The sequence below is a fragment of the Stenella coeruleoalba genome (assembly GCF_951394435.1).
Source record: "Stenella coeruleoalba genome assembly, chromosome: 1".
Classification (NCBI taxonomy): Eukaryota; Metazoa; Chordata; class Mammalia; order Artiodactyla; family Delphinidae; genus Stenella; species Stenella coeruleoalba.
This window is the reverse complement of record NC_137169.1, coordinates 71,479,393-71,498,658: the sequence shown is the minus strand read 5'-3', so window position 1 is coordinate 71,498,658 and position 19,266 is coordinate 71,479,393. Positions and strand designations below refer to the sequence as shown.

At 38.1% G+C, this 19,266-nt stretch overlaps 1 long non-coding RNA gene across 1 annotated transcript in view; it reads right to left on the bottom strand.

Annotated features, from left to right (window-relative positions):
- Nucleotides 1–12,311, bottom strand: part of LOC307191019 — an 80,938-nt gene extending 68,627 nt beyond the window's left edge. The window contains exon 1 of the long non-coding RNA XR_013829577.1: nucleotides 12,180–12,311. This is a non-coding gene — a long non-coding RNA (uncharacterized lncRNA). The remainder of the gene's footprint in view (nucleotides 1–12,179) is intronic.
- Between the last annotated feature and the right edge of the window lie 6,955 nt (nucleotides 12,312–19,266).

Here is a 19,266-nt window from a genome sequence, read left to right as displayed (position 1 = left end):
CAAGCATGAGAGAAAACGTTTCCTGAAGAAAGCTAAGCACTACAATGATAGTAATAATAGCAAATTGCATTTTGGTGCTTTCTATGTGCCAAACGCTGTTAAAAGCACTTTACACATATTAACTCATGTAATCCTTTCAACAACCATATGAGGAAGATCCCATTATCATTCCTGTTTAATGAACGAGGGAACTGGGGATGAGAGAAGATAAGTGACTTCCCAAGATCACACAGCTAGTGACAGAAGCAGGATATGAAACCCAGAGTATTGGCCACGAGTTCTGTGCACTTAACTGCTATTCTGTACTTTAGCTACGGTAGGTTAAGGAAAAAAGGGGAAGGGGAGTAGAAGATATTTGGTCTGAGGTACAGTAAAAAAACAGATTTAAATCTAATAAAATGGGCTGCTGACCCTTACATTCATCCGAATCTTCTCAAAATCTCAGAATAGTGCAATGATTGTGAGAGTGTTCACTTTCTCCCAGAGAAAGCAGTTTGTGTAAGAAAGTACCTTAGTTAATACTCATCATGCAGTTCAGGCAAAGTGACACACATAATTATATGAAAGAAAGCACTTTATTATGCTTGGAACCACTTGAAAATTAGTGATGCCAAATTTAACAGCAAGCTATCCCAACTTAGTGGGCTTGGACTTCCCTTGCCTCTAGCAATATACATGTTCTAGTCTGCCACAGAGTCTGGGGGCAGGGGCTCTTATTTTGTTATTTGTTGTTATTGTTTTATCTTCTTTCCCCTGTACTTTTTATAGAAACAGGGCCAAAATTTCTCTCAAATATCAATCTCTATTTCCAACTTTGTGAAATCTTCAAATGGTTTGGAAAGGGAATGCTATTTCCTTAATAGGGAGCTTTATATCAGTTTTGGCAGGGGTCAGCAAACTTATTCTACAAAGGGTCAGAGAGTAAATAATTTTAGGCTTTGCAGGCCAGTCTCTGTCACAACTACTCAACTCTGGCTTTGAAGCATGAAAGCTGCCATAGACAATTCATAAGTGAAAAGGTGTGGCTGTGTTCCCAATAAAACTTTATTTACAAACTTAGGCAAGGAATTGGGCCCCAGGCTACAGTTTGCCAATCCTAGGTTTATAGAGGTCCACTGTTTTAAAAGCCAAATTTTTCTTGAATCGTTGTAATTTGCCTGCCACTATCTCCCAACATAAATTATCTTATTTAATTCTCTCAGCAGCCCTTAGATGTGAAGAAAAAAAAAAAGCTCAGACAGGTCAAATGGACAAGGGTCAAACAAGTAGGAAGTGATGGAGCAGTTACGAAGCAAAAAATCAAACTCAAGTTGTTTGTTTACAAGCCCTTGTTCGTCTTACTCTGCCTGATATACAAGGCTAGAGCTCTTACAGTAAGTAAAAGGAAAATGATCCAAATATTTTTCAGTTAAATGAGTTGTAACTAGAGATACTTGGTTTCAATAACAGTAACTTTGAGAGAATAAAAGAATTATTGACCAAAATATTCTGAGAATACAGAGCACTGAGCTGACCCTTGATATCCTGTCATAAGAATAGAAAAGAAGGCTAGAGAATGCATGCCAGTTCTGATACATCAAAATAGTAAGGATGTAATTCATAGCTAGGCTGGGTTCAAAGTCCTTTTCCATCAGTTTTATACTTAATCTGCCTCTTATCATTATGAAATTAAATTCTAACTAGTATGTTTATACTACAATTCTCTTCTGACACTCTGACTTCTTAAACTGTGATGTTATATGTTGTTAATCTCAAGGCTATGATGTATGTTTTGATCGTGATAATAAATTATATTTATTCGTTATCCATTTGAGAGATGATATTAACTTTAGTCATAGTTGTTATATTATTTAATCGACTTAACTAATTTTTTTAAACAAACTAAACTGGATTTAAGAAAAATGCCTTCTTTCTCCTTGCAAAGTTGTGTAAATAAAAATGGTAATTATGAAAGAATCTTTTCTAAAACAGTACAGAACCTTGCAATTTTCTCCTATTCTCTCTACTAATTTCTCTTATTCCAATATTTGCCCATTTCTATTGAGAATATCCAGGGTTGTTCACCTTTGAAAGGCATCTGCCTTGAAAATCTAGACTTGCAACTTTTTTTTAATGGTAGATGGGATGCAACAATATCCTGGAAACTTTACCTAGACGTCTGTCCCTAGAAAGGATAATATCTCCCTTGGTAGTAGGGTTTTGTTTTGTATTGTTTCTTTTTTATCTAATAACTTTCTAAAGGGCAAATTTTCAGCTTTATATCCAATAATAATTAAAAACCATGGCTTGAGTTTTCTAGTTGGAGTGTTATACAATACTTTCAGAATAGTGAATAAGCCACACTTTTATTATTCTTCAAAAAAAAGCTCTTGTAAAGTGTTCTATCAACTTGATGGAAAACGAAACCCATAATAGGTCATGAAGCAGAAAGGGGGACTGAAAGGAAATGGTTGCTTTTAATTAATATAGTGGAGATATGCAGAGTGGTCACCATCAGAAAAAATGGAAATAGTGCCGCACTTAGTTGGAGAGATTGATCATTTGTACCCAAATTAGCAAAGGGACAAAGGTGAGAGAGACAAAGCAGATATTGCTCTTTTGTGGGCAGAAACCCAGCATGTCCCTGATGCAGTCTTTATACTTCAATAATCCAAAACTTAACCTCTGATGATGATTGCACTTCAGAAGGTAACTCTTATCCATTCAAAATAAGAAAACAACTCCAAGTGTATTAGTCAGGGTTTTCCAGAGAAATAGAACAAACAGGGTGCATGTGTGTATCACACGAAGCAATTCCTTATCTATTTATATATAGGCAAGTTCAAAGTCTACCGTGCTGGCCATTAGGCTGGAAACCCAGAAAAGGCAGTGGTGCAGTTCCAGTCCAAAGGCCAGCAGGCATAGACCTAGGACAGCAGACGCTCCCTGTTAGTCCAAAGGCAGTCTGCTGGAGAATCCCCTCTCTCTCAGGGAGGCCAGTCCCTTCGTTCTATTCAGGCCTTTAATAATGGGATGACCACCATCCACATTATGAATGTCAGTCTGCTTTACCCCAGGTTCACTGATTCAGATGTTAATCTCATCCAAAAACACCCTGCAAGTTGATACATAAAATTAACTATCATACCAAAGATGCCAAACATGAGGGCAGATGTATAGATAGATAGTTGTAGTAGTAGGTATATGTATAGATAGAATTAACTGCTGATCCCAGAGCTGAAACTCACTAGCTGTATGACCTTAGGCAAGGCACCTAATCTCTCTCAAACCCAATTTCCTTGTTAGTGCCTACTTCAGAGAATGGCTGTGAAAGAGAGAAATGAGAAATGAGAAAATAAGTATCATACACTCAAACCTTTTCTTGCTACCACTAGGGCTTCTTAAATATAGTTTTAAATTACTATTATTAGAATTACTGAAGAAATCCTTACTGACAGAAGGGTCCATCCAATCCATTAAGTAAGTAAAGCATATTCAGTACTGGAATTGACTGCCTAGTATTATGTTTAGATACATTGCTTATGTCTGGCAGGGAGGAGGGAATGTGGAAGTAGGAGATAGAGTAGTAATACATTTTTTTCTGGATAGACGTAATATGGATTTGCATAACAAGACATGGTATAGCTCACCTGGAACACTGCACTTACCTAAACACTGCCATAACAAACCTGGAGGAGGTCAAGGGGAGGGCAGGCAGAATGACTGAGGACAGAAGATTACTGTATGAGAACAATGTTCAAAGCCTTCCGTCTAGAAAGGTGAGCACCTTAGTGGGAAATATGATCAAAGGGTATGAAAATCAAGAAAATTATAGATAAGGCGAACTTGCACTTCTCCAAAAAATGCTAAAGCATGTGAGTTTGCTTCTAGAAGCTGTAAAGGGATAATTTAAGGACAATCTATTATATTTATAATCCATATCCCACATAACAGCACATCATGTTGGCCCATTAACTTTAAAATATTCTCAGAATTCGAGGCTTCCCCTGGTGGCGCAGTAGTTAAGAATCCACCTGCTAATGCAGAGGACACAGATTTGAGCCCTGGTCCCGGAAGATCCCACATGCCGCGGAGCAACTAAACCCATGCGCCACAGCTACTGAGCCAGAGCTCTGGAGCCCACGAGCCACAACTACTGAGCCTGCGAGCCACAACTACTGAAGCCCGCATGCCTAGAGCCGTGCTCTGCAACAAGAGAAGCCACCGTGATGAGAAGTCTGCGCACCGCAACGAAGAGTAGCCCCCGCTCCCTGCAACTAGAGAAAGTCTACGTGCAGCAACGAAGACCCGATACAGCCAAACAAAAAACAAATAAAATTTAAAAATTTTTTAAATATATATTCTCAGAATTCAACCACTTTTCACCACCTCCACTGTTCCCATCCTAGTCTAAGCAACCATCATCTCTTGCTTGGGTAATATCAGTGGCCTCCTAATTCGTTGTTCTGCTTCCAACCTTGCCTCCATACAGAGTTTTCTCACTATGGTAAGTGAATTGCTTCAAAAAGTTGTTTCTTTTATCAACACTTTCTAATGACTTCCATCTCACTCAGAGCAAATGTCAGAGTCCTTACGATGGCCAACAAGATGCTAGAATCAGGCCCCCAGGCCTGCACCTTCACCAGGGCCTTTGCGCTTCCTCTTCCCCCAACCTGGAATGTTCTTCTCCCAGATGCCACATGGCTTACTCCTCACATTCTTTAGGACTTTACTCACATACCAGGTTTTCAATGAGGCCTTGTCTGACCACCCAATTTAAAACTATAAACTCTCTCTCCCCATACCTCAATTGCCACCTTCCCTGCTTTATTTTTCCCATACCTCACTTATCTCCATTTACTTTAATGTTTTTATTATAAAGATCTTTCCTTTGGAATATAAGCCCAAGAAGACAGATTTTTAAATGATCTCCCAGTGCCTGGAGCAATGCACTTGCTACAGAGTAGGTGCTTTAATAATGTGTGTTAACTAAATTAATGAATATTTTCTTGTAAAGGCATGGAGCTCTGGAAGAAAAAAGTATGCCAACAAAAATGTTCATGAATTCCTGGAAGATTAATCCTCAGAGAGTTTTACGTTGATGTCATTCCAAAGTTCACGTCAAGTAAAACCACCATGGCCTCCCAGGAAATACTTCCTTGTGCTACTCTAAGATACAAAATACAAAGCTGAATTGGCCACTTCATTGATTCAGTACAGCAAGTTCTATGTTCTACTGTGACATCTGATATTACTAGTGTTATTCATCAATACTGCTTCTCCCCCACTTTTATCTACATTCTGAAAGGTGGCATTTAAAATGATAGGTCCCTTTATATCTATTCTCCTCCTGCCCCAAAAAGTAATCAAGGGATAAGCACTCAATGGCATGAAAACTTGCACCATGGTAAATGTTCAAATGACAGGGGGAATGCCAGGAGGTTTCAGATTTCCTGCATCACGCCTAGTTTTTGAAAGGGAAAAAAAAAGGTTTCACAATCCAAATCCATTCCTTTTTGAATGACTGGTGCCTGTGTAAATACTGCTTAGATAAATGGCTCCTTGTCCAATGTATTTGTCCCCCCACAGTTGTTAACGGTTCTCAGAGCAGTTGCCACCTCCATCAGTGCTGGGGGCCTCTTTCCACTTACCAGAATCCACACACCCTACTTTTGTCTCCCAGCCAGATGGCCTTCATTACGAGACAAATTTTACCGACAGGTGCTTCTTGGGCCTGGAAATGCCATCCTGAAATTCAAGGAAGAGCTAATCTTCTGTGTGCATTAGTGGTGTGGTGGTGAGGGGGTGTGTTTAATTGTTTGCATGGTTTGAGATTGGCCGAACTCTGTTGACATATTTCTTGACACATATGTTTGCTCCTCGCTCTTAGAAAAATCTGTCCAAACCACAGGAAATTGTAATCTCATAATCTTAATTTCACTCCTGTAGAGCTAGCTGCCACTTGAAGAAAGAGAGAGAGACTCCTTCATAAATTCACACAAACCAGGTATCTCTGCGATCGAGTTGATATGGAAAGTGTTACTATAAAATCTCCTGAATATTCATTCCCTTTTTTTAACCAAGTACATTCCTTCACTGACACCTAAATGGGCAAGCAAAGGCTTTCCCTTTCAAAATTAACATTTCCTTTCTTTTTCTCAAGTTAGAGTATTTTTGTTAGCTCCACAAAAAAACTAACTGGGGTGAGTTGGTCACACTCTAAATCCGATTCCTAACTCTGTAGTTGAAGGATGCTGCTTCACCACATGCAAAACAACTGTTTTGCCGTGACGAAAACCAAACTGATGCTCAGCTCACTGACGGTAAGAGAACTTACTGAGGATGCAAGGATGGGGGGAAGGGGGTGCGGTAAGGAAGGGGATCTGCTCCTGACAAGAAGAATGATTTTAAGTCCTCAAATGATGCCAAACTCTGTCTGTGGCACGCATTAGCCGTAATCAGGGAGGGTTGCTATGTAGAAGTAGAAGCCGGGACTGAACTTCACAGAACTCTTTCAACCTTTCCTCTCTCACTGCGTAAATGTGAACGTAACAATAAATCTTGTTGACAATTACTTCCACGTTTATTGGCAGGAAGTCAGCAGCAGTTCTGAAGAGTATTGTGAGCCGTATGTGCAGTGGAGCCAACATCCATTAACTATCTCCCTAGTTTCTCCTGTGACTTATAGAACATGTTATTTTTCCCCAGTGAGCAACACTTCCAAATGTTGAATTAGTAATATTAGCACCAAATGCCACTAATTTGTCAGTTAAGTTGTGTTTTTCCATTGTGGGTTCCAGTTACCCCTTTGCAACACAGCTGAGCAAAGATGAAGATCTGAAGACGTTTTATTTATACAATTTTGCCAGCCTTTACGAAAACACATTAAAACGGTCACAGAGGTGACTTAGTCACAGTTCAAAACACTCACCGGGACTGCAGAGAGAATCCTGACATTTCACCTAAGCCTCCAATGAAGGTGGCATTTGGGCAGCACTCTGATTGTTTTCGAATTTCACAAACAAAATAAAGTTTTAATTCAGTCAGTCACTTTTGAATGTAAAAACCCTGTGTTCATTCTGAATTGGGAAATAAATCATTCATTCTTTCATGCTTCCTCAGAGTTTTATGAACTAGGGGTGGAGAGCCAAGCAGGGAAGGGCAGGAGGAAGGGGCCTTGAAAACCCCACAACTGTTTGCATCTGACGCTGCCGTCCAGCGTGGGGTCCCAAGGCAGGACTCGCGCTCCCAGTTGCGGCGTCAGCTGCTCTGCCAGGGGGGTGGGATGTCTACTTGCTTGCCTGTTTCCAAGAGCACAGATGCCGCCTAAGTTTCAAATTCAAAGAAAGAACGATTTTGAGACCTGCATGTTTCATCAGAAACTGTACTTTGAATTTTATGTTATCAGAAGATCCCACCTTAGTTAGGCAATAACTCTCCCCTCAGATCTTTGAAAGCTAAAAGGTATGAAACTCCCTTCTGCCCTCACACATACCAGCCCAGGGAGCAAGCCCCAAGGGTGACATAGCAAAGGGCTGGAAGAGGACCCAGCTATGCAGACTGTCCAGGGACTCCATGTGTCATCAAATACCTACAGTTTCTTTCCCATTCTTCTCAGGCTCTTTCCCACACAGCTATCCAGGGACCAGACAACATGTGGGGAAAACATTACCTTAAGTAAGCATTGCTTCGCCAATATAAGTTTCTCGTTTCCCTATACTAAAGGAAAGTGCCTAAACTTAAGGGGATTATATGACTTATTGTCTGAACCAGGACACTTTTATGCTAGTGGGTGCTATTAACAGTATTCCAGAAGGGTGGGTGTAAGCCAGTGCTACTCACAGCAAACTGGACCATGTCGTCTCCCCACCCCCAAAATGAACGCTTAGGCCTTAGGGGGTGGAAAATATACTCAGGTGTTGGGGATGGAAGGAGAGCTGAATTCTTTGCTCTTTGGCAAAGGACTAAGAATAGGAATAGAGTGATCAAAAATTTTCCTCTCCCACAAGCATTTACTCTCATCCAGAGCTTAGCACATTACTGGGCTTGTGATCAGCATCCAACCCATATTTATTCAGTTCAAATGTTTGCTGACTTTCAAGTTTATCTCCTGAGTACAGTCTCATGAGTATACCTGCTGCTTTGGGCTCTCTGCTTCCTGGCCACGGAGCACATCTACTCTGTAGCTTTGGGAACAGATTTGTAATCTGTATATTTGAGAAGTAGGAAGAGAGAATCTCATTTGTAGATTTGGGAAGTAGGAAGAGAGAAAGATGCTGCCAATATAGGCTTTGGGCCAGTATCAGACTCCTTACTCTACATGACTTTAGCAAGTGACTTAACTTCTCTGAGTTTCAGTTTCCACCTCTGTAAAGTAGTAATAATTGCAAGGTTCTTCGAAGGGTTAAATGAAATAACTATGTGCATTTAATTGTTTAGCACAGGAGCTGGTACTTAGAAATCAGTTAGTAAATAGTAGTGGTTGCTAATAATATTATTTTCATTATTAGTGTAAAGATGAGTGGCCTAGAGTCTGTGTTATGTAGCCCCCGGATTTCTATTATCCAATGTTAGCAGTCTTGGTCTTTCTGCCATCCTATATGTAGTTCATTGTACAGAAACTGCAGTTTCAAGGTGGAGGATAGTAGTTTATAAGTAACAAAGGACTGCCTTGTTAGCAAGCTGCTTGTTCTTTGCCTACTTTGACTGCTGCACAACAGATTAACTGATCAACCATAAGGACAAGTCAGTTTCTTAACACCTACTTGTAGACTCAAATCTTGGCTGCAGCTCTCCCTGGCTCTTTAAGTTCTGACAGGCATGCAGATATTTGCATGGTTCCCTATGGCATTTTTACTTGTACAATATTTCTTTGTGTAATTCCTTAGGAAGTGCCGTCAGAGAGTTTCAGATGATCTATCAGGCTGGATGTGGAGGGGGATGGGAAGAGGCCCTGTAGGGGTTCCCCATTCAGAAGGCGAAGGGGAGTGAGCTCACTATGAAAAATCTAATACAATTTTCCATGGTATGAGGTTTCAACTGGCTGCTCAGTTCTCTCCCAGATGCTGCAAAGCCAGAGAACCAATAGATCTTCTTTCAGCTGACAGCTCTTCGCACCTTGTAATGCCCTCAGCAAAGCTGTTTATAAGTGGTGACAACATCTACAGACAGTTTGTTCACTGTTCTCCCACCTGCCCTTAAAAAAGTGATATGTCCAAACATAAACTTGAAATAGCAGTTCTTTCTTACATGAGTCAAGCCCGGAGTGATGAAAATTCAAAACAGCAACGTAAGGTGTGTTAAGGCTTGGGAACAACTATCCCCAGACCTGAGGATGACTTACTTTCACATGAGGGCAAACAACCTATCCCTCTTTATTCATGATTCATCGGTGAAATGCATACAATAATGTCAATTTATAGGACTTCTATTACTTAATCTTCTTAAAGAGGTAAAGATAAAAATTACAGGACAAATGCATTAAAAAACAAAACAAAACAGCAGACTATTCACTTCCCAACCAGCCTCAAACCAGACCTTTAATTTACTAGCATCTTATGATCCTGGATGACGCTGAAGGAGGAAAGTTATTTTCAAGGAAAGAGCACCACACAACCCCCAAAGGGAAGATAGATACCTCTACCATTGAAGTCTGAAGTTGAATTTATATAGGGAAGTGACCCATGCCCTTGTGCGTCAAATCTGTTGCAGAATAAACCATGGGAACAGCTGAACTTTGAAAGGCATCTCAGCACACATGGAGTAAGACAGACTGTGCTATTCGGACCTGGCCTTGTGTTACGAGCAGGGTCCTAGTACTAGCCTCAGTGCTAACCACAGGCTACATGTTCAACTGATGATACTTATTCAGCTATCTGACAAATTAGATATCATTATTATATATGTGGATGTTGAGCGATATTCAAATTCTACTATGGTTTTGTTTTCAAATAATTCTTCATAAAAAGAAATTTTTAATATGAGAACAATTTTGGCAATATATCTAAACATAGGAGAAGTTTTTTTTTTTTGCATTAGTACATAAATTTAAGACCTGGAGTTTAACAGAAATGACAATAGGACACAGATGCAACACAGTAAAACAGGGATGGGGGTAGGAGTGGAGGGGGCAGAGGGACACTGGGTATGATCACAGTGACCAAGGAGTGATTTTACTGAAATATTAATTAGCTCTTTTCTTCACAGAACTAGCATATATTTTTTGACAGTCATTAGGCTAGACCATCCCAATGCAAATGTAAATAAGAAGTGTCGTCAAGGAAGGCACACTTTAGCTGAGGAGCCAGACATATAAGAAACAACTATAATGCAGGGTAATAACTACCGCAAAAGACCAGCCCAGGGTCTCCAGCATAGGAGAAGACGTGAAAGAAAGGAAAATTATGCCCTGGTCTTTAAAGATCAGTAGGAGCTTCTCGAAGCAGGAAAAGGAAATTCCTGGCCTCCAAAGTTAAATGTACTAATAATAATATCCAATATTTTTAAAGCCCCAACTATGTGTCAGGTAGTAAACTAAGGACTATATGGATATTATTTCAATTAATCCTCACAACAGTCCAATGATATAGATAATATATTTACCTTATAGATGAGGAAGCTGAGGTACAGAGAAGTCAATCAATGTGCCCAAGATCACACAGCTATAAGGTGGTGGAACTGTCAGGAAAGCCTGAAAGAGCATATCATGTTTATGAACTGGCCAAGAGTCTGATATGGTTTAATACATTATGCATGAGATTAAACAGGAGAGGAGAAAGTGTTAATTGCCCAGGAGAGTTGGGGAGAGAATGCACTAGAAATATATCACACCATGAGGATATTATGGTATTATTTACCAGCAGCAGTAAAAGCTCACTTCATGATCTTGGTTATGGATTTGAAGTGAAACAATTCTATGTGAGGTGTTTGCTCTAATCTTCTTCAGCTATATGGGTACACATATAAAGTAGGCAAAAGTTGGATTGAATCAAGGTTGTGAGTTTTTTCAAGTAAATACAACAAAGCAAGAGTAGGGCAGGGAGTTGAGGGGCTCTGCAAGGCCTGAGTATAATTGTTGATTGACAGAAGAATTCAGGCTATGTAAAGAAGCCAGTGAGGATACTAGGTTGGTAAGGAAAGTACAACGTAATCATCCCAATAGATTAGAAGTCACTGTGGTGCGAGAAGATCATTAAGGGTGGGAAGAGAGAGAGAGACCTAGAAAGATATGAGGTAGTATTCAAGGAATATAAGGCAGGAAATTCGGATTATAAGGAGGTTTTGTCATTGATAACGTGTAACCTCTAAGAGTATAACCTCAGAAGGGAAAGGCAAAAGTAGATGAAGGTAAAGATTCTTGGAGGACAAGCATGCTAGAGGAGCCAGATGCAAGAAAAATAAACTCTGTGCATATTTAAATCACCATGAGTGAAGTTATAAAGTCAGAGGTAATACTGAAGAGGGACCATGAGCTAGGAGTGAAGATCATCGTATTAAGAGTGGGGACCGCCCAGAGGTCAGTAGATGCCGGCAACAGTGGAGGAGCAGCTAACAGGCAGAGCTCAGACTTGGGGTTTGAGGGGAAAGAAACTGGCCTGGAACAGGCAAGGAGGCGCTAGAGCTCCTATTCCACCTCCAGGTCAGCAGGGAGAGGGCTGTAGGGGCCTGAAAGAGGTCCCACTTGAGAGGGATGGAAGGAAAGTGGTCCTCAGAACAGAACCAGATTTCCATTCAAATGAAACCATGAAGGAAGCACTTGGAAATAAAGTCGGAGCAGAATATTTTGCTAATAGTGGAACAGAATCACACTGGAAGGATGCCAGGAGTTTGGAGGAAGGATGTGGTATTTGGGTGAGTCTTATAGGGGTTTATAGTAGAATGGGGTGACCTGGACACTGGGGGCTCTTTCAGGTGACTGACATAAAAAGGAAAAAGTATGGTGGGTTCAAGGCAGATAGTGGTGGAGAGGCTATGAAGGGAAAAGTAGGTTTCTGAGGCTTCCTTTTCGGAAAGTGAAGATGGAAGTAGAAAGCTGTAAGAAGAAGGCTCTTAGACCCAAGAACAATCAAATTGACTACAGTATCCGAACCCATTTTCACTGAGTTTATAACAAAAGAAAACTCATCTGAATTGAAAGGTAGAACAATCCTTTAAGTTCTCTAAGCCCAGAGAAAGCAGTGAAGAATCACATGAAAGAATACCTGCTACTCAAAGTTGAAGGTTGCAGGAGCCAAATTCCCATATGAAGTGCTTGCATCCTGCAGCTGACATCCTGTATCTTTCTATGCTTTATGTCACTTTAAGATGAAGAATCCCTCTTTGCTGTGCATTCTTTGACCATTTCCTTCTGCCTAAAAAGGACAAGATTTTTACAAAATTATTCAGTTTGCTTTTGTTTTAAATCATCCAAGAGTCAGAGGTTACCTCAACAATAAGCTAATAGGATGGAAGAGGAAAGATTAATGACGCTTTCTCTAAAGAAAAGCAGATCAGATCCTCATCAGAAAGACAATGGTCTTGGATATTATCAGACAAGGAGAGAGATTTTAGCATGAAGAAAATATAAAGAAATAATCCAGAGGAAAACGAAAGGTCAAAGAATTGTCTTATCCTTTTTAATGCTCAGGGCCTCTGTTGAGCAGGGAAAAATTGAAACAGGCATTATTGTTGTCTCTTGCCTCGGCTTGTCCCATTTTGGTTGCTTTATCTCCACCTATAACTTAGAAAGAACAATTATAAACAAATGGGGCCCAGCATGAGCACCTCTCCGGCAGCCTCACGGGGTCAATTGTCTCCTCCCAGCTCCCGCACCAGCAGAGTGATGCATGATCCCTTGGACGTCAGCATGAGGAGGGGCTGAGAAGGCAAGCGGCCTGTGATTTAAACCCATGTCTGCCTTTGTCCGCTCCACGTGGAATTGCATCAGGAAGGGAGCCTGGACAAAGCTTTGCTACTTTAAAATCCAGGAATGGATATGAGATATATGATGAGCATACAGAGTGATTCAAGGGGAAAAAAGCGATGGAAATCATTTCCCATTATAATCCCCGCGAATTGCCTTACATCTCTAATATAGATCGCTTGGGAAATAATTTTAAAGCATTTAAAAATATCTTCCATTTTCTATTATGAGCCTTTGGATTTCCACAGTTTGAAAGAGTGAAGAGACTGTAGCTTAGAAAACTAATTACAAAACAGAAAAATGCTCAAGTCTAATGGAACATATCAGATTGGAGGAAGATTCCAGCAATGTCAGGCAGTGTTACAAATGTTGCCCAAATGAAAAAGCCACATCCGAAATGGAGGCAGCAGTTCCTACCTAAATGTCTTGTTCTCAACATCTTTGTTTTACATTTTCTTTGTTCCTGTTGGCTTACTAATTAGCTGTGATTTTTTTTAATGCCCCTTACTGTAGGTTAATATTGTCTAACTCACCAGCAGGGGTTTCTGTAATACATAATTCACTGAGCAATGTCAACGATTAAAATTCTTTCATTAACACAGCACCTTAAAGATAATAAATATGAAGTGTTTAGCTCCCAATCTATGGGTGCAGAAAGCCTAATTTTGCATGGAAAGAAAATGTGTGCCCAGATGACTTGGCACTGGAGAACAAAATGGAATCTGTTTCAGGGTATTGCAAACACAAACAAATCAAAGAGCACTTATTTTGAGAACAATAATGTAGCAGGGGGGGTTCCAGAGAAGGAATTCTAATAAAAAGGTACTTGAAGAATGCAAAACATGCAGCCAGAAGTGCTCTTTTCTGGCATTTTTGTGGGCAGTGCTGAGCCATTGCAGATGATCGGCTAAAGAGAGGGTCAACGAGTCTTGGGCTGACAGTTGTCAATGGTGTGGTGCCAGTTGCTTAGGTCTCTACATACCAGTTCTCTTCATTCTCCTCAAGAATTTTAACAGGTCTGACTCGTCAGGATTCAAGAAGAGCAACAAAATAATTAGACACAGGGTAAGAAATTTCATTTTGAAAAGTTCTAATCACTCTTAGGACATCTGTTCCTATAAACTCTATCACTTCCTTTCCATTTATATTTCATTTGCTAAGTGCAAGCTTAGCAAATGATTCTTATATTTGCTAAGATATATTCTATTCTTATATTTCATTTGCTAAGTGCAAGCTCTGTTTGCTTCCATGTATTCATCCTGTTACAAAAAGAATAATAATAGCAGATGCCTTGGCAACAGCAACCTACAAAACAGAGAATCTGATCACTAAATGTGATTTTGCTTACAGCCTTGTACCTGATGTATTATTTTTTTCTCTTTCTCTTCTCCAAAGATGAATCAGATTATTTTTTGTTGGCTATTTTGGGGGAAGGATGGATATACGTATTTTTTGGTAGTAGTAACAAATAGCACTTCTCCAATTCAAAACATTTTCTCGCATTAAGTAGATCAACTGAGAGTAACTTTGCACAGAAGCAGCTTCAAGTTCAAAGACATGAAAGTAGAATTAAAAACCACAGAATCGTCACCCAGTCCAAAGGTTATGGCTCAAATTTAACAGGTGGCCCTGACATAATGCATTTTCTACTCTCGACTATGGTTCTAACAGATTCGTCTCCAGAACCAAAGTGCAGCATCAAACTAAGCCCTCAATTGGCATTGTGAGCTGAAGAGACATGGAACCAGGTGAGAGAAGGGGGTTCTCCAATATGCCATCCATTCAAGTTAAGAGCCTGTCCACTTCAAGAGGGAGGTCAGCAGCAGGCCAGTCGGAGGAAATGTTCATGGGCTTGTCCCTGCTCTGTAATTTGCCTGGGGCTAATTTCATAATTTCTATTTTTAGTGTTTGGTTGCTCCCATCACTCTCATAAGCACAAATAATTGCTCCCATTTTTAAAAAGAAAAAAGCAGCAGATAACCCCTTAGTAAGGTGAGCCACTGAGCTAGCTACTAAAATTAATAATGAACACCACTAAGTGAAATTTGCTACTGATCAACACATTAACAGGAGAGTTGTAACCAATGGTTCTATTTAAAAACTTATAGCGAGGCAAACATAGTTCTTTTAACCCAGGCAGAGTTTTTGAACTAGAAGTGTTTTAATTTCACACATATAAACCAAAAAGAATTGATTTTTTTCCCCTTGTTTCCACTTATGGATTAAAGTCTGGGTAGCTTGCCAAGTTTGGTTAACCGATTACTGTTAACGATAACGGATGAGGTGGGTGCAGAGTGACTGATACCCGTAACTATTGGGCAATAGATACATATGATTCAAATAAATCAAGAATTTTATATGGGTAGATTGAATCGTAACTTGAGCATCTGAATTCATAGCTCTTCAATGCCACATAAAAGAGGATGGTAAAAGGCTAGAGAAAAGCCTTTATGTCAAATCAATCTCCTTCCTCCTACTGAAAAGATTCAGTTTGGGAATTTTCATCTTCCTAGAGCAGCCATGGCCATGTCTAACCATATTGGTCTTAATGCAAAAAGTAGATTGATTGTTTGTCAATCAAATACTCAGACCTCTGTGTAAATGCAGTCCACCTCCTCTACCATAGACAACCATAAAAACAAGCTTGATCTTGGCTCGGAAATTAAGTTGAGGGGGGTTGTTACATAGGGTCTGTAATTCATATCCTTTCATCCAGCCTTTCATCCTAAATATTTGTTGAGTTCCTATTTGGGTATAAATGTTCATGGTAAGAACTTTGGATTTTATTTTGAAATGGGAAGGATTTTAAATTAAAGAATGACATGATCTGACTTCAGTTTTTTAAAAAATCACTCTGGATGCCGTATTGAGAAGAATCTTTTCCGGGGCAAAGTAAAGGAGACCAGTTGGAAGGCTAATGCAACAGTCCAGGAGAAATATGATGATGGCTTGGACTAGGCCATCATCTAAAATTTTTATATTTTAGATGTAAAAATTGGTCAGATTCTGATACATTATGAAAGTAGAGTCAGCTGAATTTGTTGATGTAATGATGGGGTCTGAGAGAGACAAATATCAAATTCCTTAGAAGGTAAACTCTATTGTGGGAGAGAGAGAGAGAGAGAAAGTCTGACTGACTGATCCCAGAATTTCCAATAGAGCCTGGAATATAACGGTCACTCAATAATTATATGTTGAATAAATGACATGATGGCTCCAAGTTTTTGAACAGAGAAATTAGATTAGTAGAGTTGCCATTTATGGAGGAGGGACAGGGAACAACTACAGAGGCATGTCGTTGTTTTTTTTTGTTTTGTTAGTGAGACAGTGTGAAATCAATAGTTCAGTTCTGCACAGGTTAAGTTTGAAGTGTCTACCAGATATTCAAGTGGAGAGATCAAGTTGACAGCATATGTCTGAAATTAGGGGAAAGTCAGAGAGAGAGAATAAATTTGGCTCTTGGTAGGGAATAGATGGTATTTAAAGCTATGGGGCAGATGAGATCAAGTAGGTTGTGAATACCACAGAGAAGTTTGAGGAGTGAGCCCTGGATCACTTGAATATGTATTAAAATGAAAATAAACAAGCAAATAAAAAGCAGACAATGAAATAGAAGGGTAACCAAGAGTGAGTAGTGCCTCAGACACAAAGAAAATAATGCATTCTGAGAAAATTGGTTAAGTAATTGCATCAAATGCTATTGATGAATATCCATTAAAAAATATTAAAATTGGTCATTAGATTTTGCAACATACAGGTTAACAGTGACCCTGACAAAAGCAGTTTCAACATCATCTGTATAAACTGGTACTGAAAGAAAGGATGAGTCTCCTGCATCCAGAACAGTGCTGACAGAGCTGGTATTCAACAGACACTTAAATGAATGAAGGACCGTTATCATTCTACTTAGAGTACATTTAAAAATGATTCACACGTATCCCATATTGGCCATGCCTCATTAAAAGAAATTAATTTAAACCCTAAGAATGTATTTAAACAAATTTATATACATAATAAATTTGACACAGCTACCATTAAAAATATAAAAGGATTTAGACGAAACATGTCCATCAGGATATTATTTGTAATAGTAAAACTTTAATAAAACCTGAATATAAAACTATAATAGTTAAATAAGTTATAGTTTATCCATATAATGGACAATTATGCAGCCATTAAAAATGTTTGATGGAAAATGACAAATTTAAGTATCCAATAATATGGAATGACATTATATGGTATAATGAATCAAATGATATAATATTACTATGCAAATAAAAAGCAGGAATTACAATGTTATATTCAATAATCTAAATTATTTAAAATTTTTATGAGTTTGATGAGTATGTATGAGCATGTATGCATGCCTGTAGGTGGGGCAGAGTGCATTTATTTATTTATTTGTTGGTGTGTGGAGAAAGAGTTTTCTCTATTGAGGAAATATGCCAGATTACCTTTATATGATTATTCTCTTCCATTTAATAGTTTCTCTTCTTTAAACTATATTATATTTCTCCAATTTCCTCAAATATGAATATTTTGCATATAAAATTCAAAAGAAGTAAATAAACTTTAATAAATATTATAACGTGTATATATAGCATATATAAATTTTAATAATTTTTGAAACTTATTTAATGGTCCACTAAACTCCTAATATCAGCAGAAGACATCTATGATAATTGAAATCAACTGCAGTCAGAGTTACATGAGCCACGAATTCTGTTTTTGTATCCACTATCAAACAAGGATGTGACTGGGTATTTTTAGGGGCCAGGCCTACATTCCTTGCTGTGCATTCTTAATCACTATCTTTATAGGCCTGTGCCAATGTACTGAATTTCAAACTGTTCATCTGTTTAGTCTTCTAAGTGGACAAGCAAGACCCACTTCATAGTTAATAAAAGTGATTTTACAGAAATAAATCATGTGACTGCAGAGAAAAAAGTAACTAAAAATTGTCAATTCAGCAGCTTATGAAGATAATTTTTTTTGCAATGTATCTACCATATTGACTCAGTGATACCAACAAATAATGCTATATATCAGCTAACTCTACATTCAAATTAAAGAGAGATCTTATAATTTTAATACCATGATAGAATCTGGCTCCCTTAATTCTCCAAATTATTAACTATCCTAATAGGACTAATGGAATATTTTCCTTACAACAAAGGCCAGCACTATAAGATTTTAATGGAATCAATTTTAAGCATAGCTTAAGCATTAAATTTTAATGCATAGCTAGCATTTTTTTCTTTTAGTTGTGTGACTTAGTCTAAAAATGGAGCTGAATAATAGTAAGAATATTCTTGTTCCTAGATTATTTTATTACATTAAGAACTATATTTTAAATGTTCTGTTATGTGTTTTTATTTTAAACTTCAGCTACATTCGAATAGTAGAAAAGTATTATTAATGAAAGAACAAATGAATGAGTCGATAAATTAATGCATTTTTAAAACCACTATTATTTTCTACTGAATTCAAATTCAATACCCTGTATTAATCATTTAGCCTCTGTGTTAGGAGATTTCACATGTATTTAATTTTCTATATAAAAGCAATATCTATTTTTTAACATTCTCAGTCAAAAAACAAAACATCCCTCTATATAAAGTACTAATTGAAAAACCAAGTATTCTACCTAAACTTTTTATCCATTTAGAAGAGTTAACTCTAATGTAAATGAAAATGCTTGTGGTTATTTAAAGGTATAATATAAAAATATCTATAAAAATCAGAAATAAGCCAGACATCCTTATAATATGCATTATTAATTACAAATTCACCTGTTTTTTTCTTTAGACATGCAGAAATATAATCCACTTAATAATTATTTACTATTATCTTTTGACTCTTACAATTTAGGGACTGTGCCACTAATTAATTATACTATTATTTAAAGTACAAGCCAAAGACTAATTATTTTAAAATATTTGTATTATTATAAAATAAAATTTTTACTATTGTTGAAAAATCAGGAAACACCAAAAATGACCAAAAACTTATAAATAAAATCACACACATCACCCCAAAGACATAACAGCTTTAACATGTAGGTGTACTACTTTCTGTTTTTGTAATGCTTATATTACTTTCAATCTTAAAACTGGAATTCTCTAGTAGTGAAACTGAGGTGCTTCTTTTTTCCAGTAAAACACTGTAAATAATCTCAGAACTTTAAGTATCCAGCTATGAGGTATTTTTAATGGCTGCTTAGTATTCTATCAGATGGATTTGCCATAATCTGTTTAAGCAACGCCATGTTGAACATGTAGCTCATTTCTAATTTTCTCCATTAGGAACAAAACTACAAGAAACATCCTTTTAGATAAATATTTGTACAATATCATGATTACATCCTTTGGCTATATTTTCACGTT